General features: G+C 33.4%; 1 protein-coding gene and 2 long non-coding RNA genes across 3 annotated transcripts in view; 2 read left to right on the plus strand and 1 right to left on the minus strand.

Moving 5' to 3' along the window:
• The window catches only part of LOC130051329 (hemicentin-1-like), a 485,422-nt gene that overhangs the window by 148,496 nt on the left and 323,110 nt on the right, over positions 1-13,816 (plus strand). The window lies entirely within an intron of this gene.
• Positions 768-4,068, minus strand: LOC125662831 (uncharacterized). Its single transcript, XR_007365548.2, has 4 exons — positions 4,016-4,068; positions 3,638-3,907; positions 2,979-3,103; positions 768-2,159 (listed from the first exon to the last, which is right to left on the minus strand). It is a non-coding gene; the product is annotated as an uncharacterized LOC125662831 (long non-coding RNA).
• On the plus strand, positions 4,266-8,105 carry LOC125662834 (uncharacterized). The gene is made up of 3 exons (XR_008799797.1): positions 4,266-4,494; positions 5,010-5,844; positions 7,308-8,105. It is a non-coding gene; the product is annotated as an uncharacterized LOC125662834 (long non-coding RNA).

Consider the following 13,816-nt stretch of genomic DNA (forward strand, 5'->3'; position numbering starts at 1 on the left):
CCCATTGTGGCCCCAACTTATCCCCGGAAACCATGATTTGAACAAACTTGAATCTGCACTATGTCAGGAAGCTTTCATGTAAATTTCCACTTTCCTGGACCGGTAGTTTTTGAGAATATTTTTAAAGATTTTCCCTATATATTTGTATGGAAAACTTTGATCCCCCTTGTGGCCCCATCCAACCCCCCCCCCCCCCCCCCGGAACCATGATTTTAACAAACGTAAATCTGCACTATGTCAGGAAGCTTTTGTGTAAATCTCAGCTCTTCTGGCTCATTGGTTCTTGAGAAGAAGATTTTTAAAGTCTCTTGATTATAAAGCTACATATGAAGTATCAAATCAATCGAGCAAACAATGACCTGAAGATGTCTACAAGATCAGTGTTTGACATACACTCACCCACTATATCCCCTCTCGCAATGAATTGTGAGGGGATAACTATGAACTAGATTTCACACCATGTTTATATAGATAACACCACTTTCACCCTATCCACCTATTTCAATTTCCGATACACCAGTGTTATAATTTACTTGCGCATCTTCAATTCAGTTAATATTTCTAAATTGAACACATAATTCGCAAACCCATTTCATGTCTATTTTTTGAACTAATTATACATTTACTTTACACCAATTTCATGTCAATTATTTGAACATTGTATATTTACTTAGTACATATATTCAATAAAACAACAGAATTCAAAATGGTGAAACAACATAACAAAGATTAATTCATGCTTTTGTGACAATTACAAAAATTAGCAGGAAATTTTTAAACTTTAATACTAAATTTGAATATGGATTATACAAATACCAGGTAAAATATGTTTTTTAAAAAAATAGAAATAATATTTGTACATTGCAGCTTTGGAAGATAAAATAACAAAAACACACTGCATGAAAAAGTGTGCCAATAATGAACATAATCATGAAGGTGGACACGTTATGTTAGAAATGTAAAAACAAAAATTATGAATATGTATCAACATGTATATTGGATAAATTGAATGTGTTTATGTGTCAAGCTTCACACTTGAACAAATGTGTGCTGACTTCACAAAGCGGTATCATGCATTTGGTGATGAAGTGGCTGTGTCAATACCATGTGCTCTATGTGTCAAGCTTCACACTTGAAAAAGTGTGTGCTGACTTCACAAAGCGGTATTGTGTATTTGGTGATGAAGTGGCTGTGTGAATACCATGTGCTCTATGTGTCAAGCTTCACAGTTGAAAAAGTGTGTGCTGACTTCACAAAGCGGTATTGTGTATTTGGTGATGAAGTGGCTGTGTGAATACCATGTGCTCTATGTGTCAAGCTTCACAGTTGAAAAAGTGTGTGCTGACTTCACAAAGCGGTATTGTGTATTTGGTGATGAAGTGGCTGTGTGAATACCATGTGCTCTATGTGTCAAGCTTCACACTTGAAAAAGTGTGTGCTGACTTCACAAAGCGGTATTGTGTATTTGGTGATGAAGTGGCTGTGTCAATACCATGTGCTCTATGTGTCAAGCTTCACACTTGAACAAGTGTGTGCTGACTTCACAAAGCGGTATCATGTACATGATGCCGTGATAAAGTCAAAACAGTGCCTTACGTTAAGTAAATGAATCGCATTTGTGAATATATGTTGTCCTTGCCCGAATCATTTATGCATAAACATATTTTTTTTTAGACTGCCAACTGTGTTTCCAACAATACAGGAATCCATAAACATAATATCACATAATGTATGCATAGCAAAAATACATATCATTGTAACAGTCTAGTGGTTCGATCACTGGATCGTGAATTTATTTTATGAGATTACTGTTGTTGTAAATATAATATAACAGACTCAACAGAAACAATTGTTAAATGTCGAGTATATCAGAATATGTCAGATGATCATTCGCGATGAACTTCACATGAACGTATATTAGTGCTTCACTTCACAAAAAACAAGTGTTCTGAAAAATTGTTTAGTGTCTAACAAAAAGGTACAATATAGTGCTAATGTGACTTAATATAAGTTCCGTATTTCCTATAATGCATTGTTTTTTCAAAAACTAGGTATTTCGTCAATAATCATCTCCAAGGCAACTCTTATCCAAAGCTTCTGCTATCAAGTATCTCGAATGTGAGTTCTGGTATACATCTTCTGTCAGAGGGCATTGGTTGCTGAAAAATATATAACATACATTAATGATCAATGATATACATTTTTCAACATAAATCTTCAATTTTGTGAAATAAGACATCACATTACAATTATCTTCTAATAAACAAGTTCTCCAACATTATAGTATACAATGACCAGATATTTAGATTTTCCTAAAACATTCACTGATCTGAGAAATTCACTAGTCCATAACTTTAAGGTAGACCATCCATAACTGATCTATTTTGTATCTAATAATGGATGGTGGGATTGTTCTTACCTTTGTATCATTTTGAAGGGTGGGTAAAATCAAAATATTCTACCACAGGATTTTTCAAAATTTTGATTACTAACCGATAGATCACACCTTAAAGTTTTTCCCCCCTTCTTATTTTCTAAAGGGCAGATAACTGTTAAAGAAAAAAAAATTCAGTAAAAAAAAATCAACTTCTTATCTTTAACTAGTCCGAGAATTTCGTTAAATTCACTTTCATAAAACACATTCAATTTGCTTTCAATCATTAAAAGTACACGCTTCCTTCCAAAATGTTTTTATTGTTATACTTTTAAAATATTTTTTTCTGCTTGATACTGCTGGTCTGACGGACTATTGGAGGCAAATGGAGGGTGAAAATTAACTAGTCCACCCCATAAACTTCAGATCCCAGACCTTGGACCACTGTATTTTAACCCCATGACATATATAATATGAACCATAAATTATTTATGGAGCATTATCAATATACACAAATTAGAATTAACATTTGAGGACTGGACTGTAAAATGTGTGTATTGCAGAGAATACAGTGTGCATCTGAAATATGATACTTAGTTCTCACCCATTTCAAAATGACAACTCTGCAAGTGTCCACACGATCTTCTTGTTGGATCAGATGCTTTCTCTTACACACTAGTTTGCGAGTCTCAGGACTGACGGGCCATAATGCATGTATGATCTCTCGCACTGCAATAAAACAGCACCTGTTTACTTGATAATTTCCATTTTACTGAGAAGGACATTATGATAAAAGTAAACAACAATTCTTTTCACCTAACCACAATGTAGCTATTGTAAAGATGATGATATGTGAGCTATTCTCCCAACTGTTGGGCACATGATGTATATTGGCTACTCGCTTGGCTGTCATTTACCAATTTTGTTTCAGCCATTTGCACAACCGTCGTGTACTTATTTCATATGAGTGTGGCTACATACACAACAGTCGTTCACTTCTTTCAAACTGACTGTCTTCACGACTATGACCAAACCATAATAATTAAAATTACTACCTATATGTATATCAGGTGGTCATGTAACAGTACTATACATATATAATACATATCAACGGTCAAGTTCACTGCCATGTCCATGATCAGCTGATGATAGGAGACCATAAGTGACTATTCTGAAGTTTAAGTAATAAATTGGTGTCGTTAATATATATAAATGTATGTACTATGTCATCACCCTTGCTGCGTTTTTTAAAGTGTGACTCACCTCTCAGGGAGCCTCATTGCCTGCAACTTTGAAAATTTAGATCCGCCCTTGATGAAATAACCACACATTAGGTTGATGCAAGTTGGCACTCAGTTACAAGTCGCAGAAACATTGAGTCCACTACACGTCTTAGACTCTCTAGGCACCGAGTGTGTACACCGTTTACATCTAGCACCAATCGTTCAATGCAAGTAGGTCATATACAAGTTCGGCATAGCCTGGGCCCCATGCTCATGATCCTGGGGTCACTATTTCCCTTTATCTACAGGCCTACAAATACAATCAGTTAGCTTGTGAAGCAATATGACCCAAATGATCTGAAGCTTCATATCAAGGAATAAAAAGTAGCATCATGGAATAGCAAGCTATTGTACTTACTTTTCTCCCTTTGTCTTTGTTCTCCCATTTTGGCGGATTATCTTGTTTACATCCCCATGATGCATTTCGGTTCGGCAATCACATTCATTCCTTTGGTAATTCGGTTTGTTATTTCATTATTCATTTTAATTCAATACTTCTGCATATTCCTGTGAAAGTTCGGTACGATCTTATAAAATGTCTAAATGATATAAATTTGGATCATCCCAATCTTTTCCCCACTACACTCCTCATTGAATCTCACATGGGTTTGAACTTTTGTTGGATTCATCGAATTAATATTTGAACGAGTTAGCAACTACGTTGTTTACCTCACCATATTTGGTACATTGGAATTCAGACTCAGAGAACCAATCAATTTAAAACGTGCTTTGCGCGAATTGCGCTGTTTATTAAAATGTGGAAAGAAGACATAGAAAGGGGCTTTTATCTACTGAGATGGAGACTTCCATTAATCGACTTCGGGAGACCAGTACCAGGTAGGTAGCTGAAGGAGAGTTACTCACTGTAACAAAGACTTTTGACAGTCTAATACATGTAAAGTATTGGTTATATGTCGAACGTTAGTTCCTTTCAGATGACGTGTTAACGCAGGGTTGGTATTACATAGTGGATTGGTATAAGTACATTGTATGATTGATTAATCCGAGTTTACTCATACATTTCCTGTCCATTTCCACAACAGTTCTGTATTACTATTATCTTGCATGTACAGCTACAGTGGCTGATCTGGAAAGGTGGTGCTCTCCACTTTTGTTGAATATTTTTAACAAAAATGTAAATTAATTTATTATGTGCCATTATCTCCTCTGGGGACGAAAAAGGTACATTTAAATTCCTGTGAAAATTTTCTAGACCCGTCTCTGAATTCTATATAGTGCAAGTACAAGCGAAACAATGGACTAATAACTGACTTACTTCTTAGCCGTATTGTGGAAAAATGTAAATATTCATCATCATATAATATTATCGTATCTTCCATTTCTATTAACAGGTTCTTTTTTCAATAGCCATCACAAACTAAAATATTGAAAAATGAAGTGAGTGGAGCTACTCAGCACTTCAATGAGGTAACTTTTGAATTTGATATTCTATATGTAATGAAAAGTAAATATGTGTAGTAGTTAAAGCTATATGGACCATGAATATTGGCTTAGGTAGCTCAGTGGTTAGAGCACCTGACTAGTAATGCAGGGGTCCCAGGTTTGATTCCTGGTTCGTTCATACATTTGATTTCCTCTTCCTTTATTACAGTTAAGTCCAATGTCTTGGTATAATGAAGGTAAACATTAAAAAATAACCATTAGTTTTTATTTTGTAATTTAGCAAGTTAAGGGACAAGATGAAAAGCTCAATGTCTGAAGAAAATCTTAATTGAAATAGTTTGGGGAAGGGAAGGGGGTAAAAACTCCCACAAGTTTCGGTCACTCATCCAATATTCTATTTATTATAATACATGAATAATTGCAGCACTTCAGCAGGAAGAAAGTGAGCAGGACTGAAGTAACTCATTGAAAATTTGGAAATAACATTTATTACATTTTAATGAACATTTAAAATAAGAATTAGAAAATGTACATAGTCTTATTTAGTACTATTGTGTTATTGCATGATAATCAATTTGGGTCAAAACTGTGAATTATTTTATTTTTTATCAGACATTGAGCTTTTGATCTTGCCCAGGCTAACAATGTGTCATATTTATCTATGCATCTAATATACCAGTATATATATGTAATATTACTCCAAATTTTTATTTCAGTTCAACTGAGATATTTGATTTACAACAGTAACTTGGAATAAGGCAACATTATAATAAAGGAGGACAGGTACATGGTTAATATACTCTTTGTTTTAACGATTACAAGCTCTCAAAGTAATTCAATACAAATCAATCATCTGAATATAACTTGAAGATTTGATGCAATGCACATGAGTTGTGTACATGTTTAATATTAAAGTTATTAACATACGATAGTCATCATTTTTATTTTTACATACATGTACACATAAAAAAAATCTAAAGTAACTAATCAATTACATCCTCTAAAGTACATGTAATCTATTGCAATCGATTACAGGGCAAAATTGACTGTACTCAATTAGTAATCAATTACACAAAATTCCTTTAAGTTGTTGATTATTGATCGATTACATTTTTGAGTAATTGTGACTGGTCGCAGTAGCTCAGTGGTAGAGTGTTTGTCTCGTAACTGGTAGGTGGTGAATTTGAGCCCTGCTCATGGCCATGTTAAACCTAAGATGTAAACATAGGCAGTGTGCGAAACTAACTTTAAAGTCCTATAGACTTTCGGTCCATAGTTATTTTATTTCCTATAGACCACAACAAATTCCTATAGACCAAAATTTAACATGCAATATTCATTGTTATTAAAAAAAATAAATAATTGACACAAATCGGTTGTTCATAAGTTTAATTATATTCTTTTTCAATTGCGTTCACAGCAAGCTTTTCAATTAGAATTTCGTTTTCTTTTTCATTTTGTGCCAGCTCAGTTTCACTGTCTGATTCTTCATCTAAGTTACTTCTAAGTTTCGTTTTGAACTATTCTCATGATTTTCTGCGACTTTAGCCTTGCTGGAACTTGTACTGACCGCTTTCCGTTTGATTCAAGTGCATGCATCTTCCACATATTTTTCAAACCATTAAAAAGGACATTTCGAATTTGCACGAAAATGGCGTACATTGAAGTAAATATCAAATTGACCGCCCCCCCCCCCCCCTTTAAAAATGGAATAATCTTATTCGAATGATTTGTAATTACATTGGGGGGAACATTTTATTACAGCTAAGGGGTGAACAGAAACATCAGCGTACTACATATAAACTAGCAGAGAACCAGTTTTTTTCCTCAGAATTTCTATAGACAAATCGGTCTATAGCTATTTTGATCGTTATAGACCAACTCGATTTTCTATAGACATTGTCTATCGGTCCATGGTTAATTTCGCACACTGCATAGGTAGTGATTGCTCCTTTGCCAAATGCTTAGGATTTTGAAGTGAGAATCACGGGTCTTTCGGATATGACCTTTAAAAAAGAGGTCCCATGTCGGGGCAGGTGTTGGCATGTTGAATAACCCTCACTACTACGTCCATAAGCGCTATGAATAGGTTTAAATTTGTGGTACTTCACCTACAACCGGTGACATCTCAATATGAGTGAAAATTTCTTGACGGGGCATAAAACAAACAAACAACCCATGCCTGTTCCAAATATAGTACAGTTTTTATTTTTCGTATGAATATAAATTTTCATTTTTGATTACAGAAACCAAGAAATAGACCATTGCCAAAGAAAATGGACAGAAGGGAAGAAGAAAAAGGTTACAAATTTTACAAAATCCAAGTGTGATAATGGAATGATGCCAAGTGATGAAGAAGATGATGAGGGCTTCTTGACATACTGATATTCATAGGAAAGCAACTCCTTTAAAACATACATGGAAATTTGTCTGGCAAGAAGAAATAGACTCGTCTAAACAAGAACGGGGGATCTATAAAAGACAAAGACAAACCCAAGGCTGCAGATGATTTCTTTTGGATATTTAGATGAGATCTTCATTTGGGACTTGGACAATAAGCCTATTTTCTGTATAAATATATCACAATATTTGTACCATGATCCATTTTATATTAATCTGATTTTGAAATTTACAAAAGTGCTTTTTTATTACAAATACAAATTTATCATATCAACTATGTAAAAATATATTTTTTTAAATATGATATTGGAACAAATCAAACTTTAATATAGTGATTGTGTTTGAAATATGTGACTGTTCTTTATACATTTATTCACTATCTTGAATAATTGGTCTGAAATTATTGTTACAGTAACTTTTGTAAATGTTTTCATCTTAAATTTGATGTTTTCATCACATTAATCTTCAAATGAAAATACTGAAAAATGATAATTTTGATTACAGGCAATTTTCTTTGTGAATTGACAATTTGAAAAAAGAGTAATGTGACAAGGACTTAATTGTATTTTAGTTTGCCCTTATACAAGTATATGTATGTTGTACTTAATAATAGTTGAATAAATATTTTTATATGTACTAGAAAATATCTTTGTTAGTTTACTTTAAATAAAAATCTCATTTTTTGTTCATTTTTGATTAATCTTAATTTGATAAGTTGAATGAAAGATGACAAATTATCAAATTTACTTTTAAGTAATGATTAAATTTACTTTCTAGTAATGTCAATTAAGAATAATTAAAGATGAAATTTACTTCCAAGTAAAGCCAGTTAGGAATATTAAAGATGTGTAATGATGAACTTTACTGTCCAGTAAAGTCAGTAGAAGTTAACTTTATGACAAGTAAAGGTGAAATTTCAGGACATCATATATCTGCTTTACTTGATTAAATAATAACTTTAATGAACCTTAAAGTCCCTGAAATTTCATATTTACATTGAAGTAAAGTTAAGACAATGTGGGACATTACATTACCTTTAAGTCAAATTAAAGTTAATGTTTACCAACTTTGCCTTAAATCAGTAAAGTTATTCAAAGGCAATGTAAATTTTAAATTTACATTGCCTTTACTTGCTTTGTAAAGCCATTTTTTCATGCAGTGAAGCCTGCATGTTTGACTTGCTACTAAGTCAGTTTTTACGGGGAAATTGCATTCGAACTCTCGCTCTATTATGCTCTGATGTAAATGTACCGATTAAGCAATCGTGCTTTCATTTTCGATATTTGTAATATGTAATTTTTTATTTTATAAACAAAGATCGGTTGCAGACGTGCATTAAAAAAAACGCAGGCCAAAGCCATAATAAAATTCTAACTTAATTAAAGAGGTTCGCACCTGCGATTTGGAGAAATGTCAATTTCTTGGGAAGTGTATTTTTGATTTCTACATTGAAGGAGGATTAGGGAATTAAAAAGAAAAACGGGTCGCAACGCTTGTTTATTGAGCTATAGTGTTCTAAACATGACCTTTTTACACTTAAAACTTGATATTTCTGTCGGTCTCAACATAAATCAATCATTACATAAATTAGATACATAATCATGTCTTCTAACACTACATATAAAAAATAAATTAATACTAGTAATGGAAATAAATAATGACCTATTTGCACTTGATATACGAAAAACTTTATGTATAAAAATTGATAGTTTAAAAGGACATATTAAGAGTAATGTCAATTTCTAAAATTTTACACAATTTTCAAGGTATGGCCTTACAGTTCAAAATGCAACTTAAAAAAGTGGGGGTTGGAGATCAAATTTTTGAATTATTCGCGAAAATACTGAATATTTATGCAAAATTTCGAGTAAATTAATTAACATTTTTTTTAAGAATCGGTGTTCTGTTTGGAAAACATAATAACCACGTTAATAAATTACAACATTTGAACTAGTTCCAAGTCTCAACTACCTGTATCATAAATCATAAAACTGAAATACATGTATAGGAGTATAACAATAGATGATACATTGGATGAAACAGAAACTGTAATCTCATGCAGAATTAGAACTTTTTGATTAATGAATCCTTCCGCCACAAAATATAGTCCCTGCCAAACCCTTTCAAAATTTGAATTGACACAACATTTTCCAACTGGATAGGGTTCAGCAATAAATGTGTAATATGTTTGCATCAATGGTCAATACTAGTCAATACTTAGTTGTAGCATCCTGCACAGTTGTAATCAAAAGCGCAGGAGCTAACTTCCTTAATAACATACATATTATGTATCATGAGTGGGTTTTTTTTTCAGATGGACAATCATTAGATGATTGATTGGTTGATTGTATCTTGCTTAACGTCTCGCTCGAGAATTTTTCACTCATATGGAGACGTCACCAAGACCGATGAGGGGCTTCAAATTTAGGCCTATGCTCGGCGCTTATGGCCATTGAGCAGTGAGGGTTCTTTAGCTTGCCACAGCTACTGTCACACGGGTCATCCGTGTTTAAGGTCATCTCCGAGGACCCGTAACATTCACACCTGATGCTGAGCGTTTAGCGATGGAACTCTCACTACCTGTTTTAACGACTTCGGTCTGTCGCGGCCGGGATTCGAACCCCGGCCTTCCGTATGCGGGGCGAACGCTCTAATCTCTCGGCCACCGCGGCGGTTCAATCATTAGATGTGTCTCCGGGATTCGAACCCCGGCCTTCCGCATGTGAGGCGAACGCTCTAACATATCGGCCACCGCGGCGGTTCAATTATTAGATGTGCCTGACATATTGCTTAATACACTATTAAATATCATCTGAAATACTACATGCAACATACCCATTAAGTTAGCCAGTATGTACGTTAGAACATTATGACTGACATTTCGTATTTAGACATGTATATAGATACGCATTGTAGCCGGTTCAGTATATGCACACCAATTTAGAGGTATAACTCATATCATAAATTATCTATAATAAAAAAGAATATGTAATTGAACTTTGCCATATGTTACATTAATTGCATTAATACCATTGCGTATCGATATCAAACTTAAAACGAGTAAAATTGGAATCGGAAATAACTGTGACGAAGATTCCAGTTCTCTGTATACACACTATCTTCTTCATTGCAAACTACATAAAGTCTTATAAAATTTAATATGTTATAACACAGGCACTTGTTTCTGTAAATGACTTATGACCTCTGTATACTAATAATAACACAAGATACCTAGCTTCAAATGACAACGAATGGCACCCCCTGAGAATGTCGGCCTTTTGAGCTTCCAGGGAATATGCGATGCAAATGTATTTACTACCGTTTTATTGTACAATCATTCAACTAAAAAAACATGTATGACATGACTGCATCCATTGCCTCTTATCGCCGAAAACTGCAACAAAACCTGGGTCTACAGGTCGAGTTTCCGTTTCATACCACGAAGTGCTATGTACTGATACCATAGGCGCCCGGGTAAAGGATATTGCACTATAACCTATATGTAAACAATGGAGGAAATTTAACCACGATTAAATATTTCTTTCCGATCTATGGTGTCTCTTTTTACATTTTTTTTCATGTTTCAGGAAGCTTAACTACATGTACCACAGAACACTAATTTATCCACGTTTTAAAAATGTCTTATCTCACTGATTCATAATATTTAACAAATCTTGTAACTCAGTCTGCCCCTTTCCGTACCCCATGAGAGATATTTCTCGATTAAAAGTTATTTACACTGCTTACCAGCATGTTTTTGAGCACCATTCACTCCCGGTAATTCTTTTTTGATGATTGAAATCCTTTAATAACAACTGTCCATATCCGTTGTATATTTTTAATTTTTTTTTCTGTCGAAAGTCGTCTTATTCAAATCTCTAGTAAACAGTACTAAACACGAAACGGAATAAGGGCAATCCGAATTAATCTCGAGTTCCGAAAGACGCTAGCGCTATTTAAACTCCAGAGGATATCGAGAATAACCAAATACTTTATTGGCGTTACTTTTCAAAATGAACAAGGAGAACAATTTTATAACTACAGCACGATAATTATTATTCTCTGCATTGACAATCTTTTCTACTACTTTATCAAGGTTTTATGAATTCCCACACTGTCCTTCATAAAAAGAAATGACAACAAAATAAAACAGGTACCCAGATTTATACAGCGGGTGAAGGGCAGACCCTACCACTCCCCCCCCCCCCCCCCCAATGTTCTTTTTCTTTCAGTTTAGATTACAAATTTCACTACTTGCCAAATACATATAGCCCCCCCCCCCTTCAATAGTTGTTAAGGTAATTCCACCCTCATGTGACTTGTCTATATCAATTATGATTGAAAGTGGAAAAATAGTATTAATTTCCACTCAATATAGTTTAATTAATAACCAAAGAAAATGTGCATGTCGTTACCCTTTTTAAATGCAAGACACATAAAAACAGAATTGTAGGTCAATATCAGAAAATAATACAAAATAGAATAATAAAAATAGATAAAAAAAAACTTGTTATAATGATAATTTTATAATATCAGCAGTTTATAAAAACTGCTTATTTAAAAATATGTATACATTAATTGCGGATATTGGGGAAAACATTGCACGATAGACATATATGGAGCGCCAAATTAACATAACCTTTGAAGATATCATCAATTCATTTGATGCGCGCAACAATTTAATTAAAGATCTCTTCAAATATAATTAATGATATCTTCAATTCTGAATCATTGCGCGCATTAATTGTATTGACGATAGCATTAATTCTTCAGCTGAATTGATGCATGCGTTAATTTAATTAATGATCTCTTCAAATGAATTAATGAGATCAACAATTGAATTGATGCGCACTACAATTCCATTGAAGAGAGCAATAATTGATATAATGCGCGCATTAAATCAATTGATGAGAGCAATAATTGAATTGATGCACACATCAATTCATCCGATGAGAGCAATAATTGATTTAATGTGCGCATTTTTTCTATTATTGCTCTCTTCAATTGAATTAATGATATCTTTAATTCATTTGAAAACAGCAATAATTATTTAAGAGAGAGAGCAACTAATAACTAATTAATGATCTCTTTAATTGAATTGTTGATCTCTTTTAAAATAATTGATGCGCGCATTAATTCCTTATACAAAAGCATTGTAAATAATTAAAGATATCTTCAATTGAATTAACGAGATCATCAAATTATTTATACCGAGCTCTAAATTAATTATTGCGAGCAATGTTTCTACAAAATTGATGCTCTCATCAATTGAATTGAAGAGAGCAATAATTGAATCGAATTAATCCGCGCATCAAAAATGTTATTGCTCTCATTAATGTAATTGATGTGCGCATAAATTGAATTGAAGTGAGTAATAATTCAATTAATGTATGCATTAAATCAATTATTGCTCTCGTTAATTCAATTGATGAGAGCAATAATTGAATTGAAGCACGCACTAATTCATTTGACGAGAACAATAATTGATTTAATGCGGGCATTAATTCAATTAAAGAGAGCAATAATTGAATTGGTATCTTCAAATAATTGAACATATCTTCAATTCTTGGAGTTTATGTTAATTTGGTGCTCCATAGACATACAGTAGAGGAAATACCAATACCAGCATAGGAGTTATTGCCCTTGACAACACTTTTGTCATAATAAATAATTGATTGCCTTTGGAAAATATGAACGTTTTCACTATCAATGTTTACCAGATTTTTTTTATTTTATACATTGAATAAAATTATTCTGAATGACATATTTCTATCATGCGCTAAGTTTAATTTGATAAAGATTTTTGCAAAGACCTATGACATCACATGAGGATGGATTTACCGCGAGTGTAATGGTTATAAAAGCAAGCATGTACATTTAGGGTGGACCGGAAATGCCCCCTACCCCACTTTTTCTTGTTTTAAATGTTATTCTGTTATGTAAATCAAAAACATATTGGGTGACCCCCCTTCCCCGGTGACATAGTATTAAAAGACTCCACTACCCATGGAGCAAGAGTCAACATTGGGGAATGTATTTAATTTTATTCTCTTGAGGTAACATAAGACTCCAACCTCCTCTGTATTTTATACTGGGGTAGTTTTGCTTGTCAATAAATTTTGGAAAGCCAATTTTCCCACTTTTCTTCTGAACCCCCCCCCCCCCAATAATGATACAAGCACAAAAATAATTCCAGTAATAGTGAGAACAGAATTTGCAATGTTGAATTTGAATAGAACAGGTCTAGCTTATCACCCCTTGACAAATATGGTCTGTGCCTGTATAACAAATCAGAAGTAAAAGAAAGCTACACAATAAATCAAGCAACTGTTCTATTAAATACTTTTAATGATAT

This window comes from Ostrea edulis, chromosome 1 (genome assembly GCF_947568905.1).
Source record: "Ostrea edulis chromosome 1, xbOstEdul1.1, whole genome shotgun sequence".
NCBI classification, from domain to species: domain Eukaryota; kingdom Metazoa; phylum Mollusca; class Bivalvia; order Ostreida; family Ostreidae; genus Ostrea; species Ostrea edulis.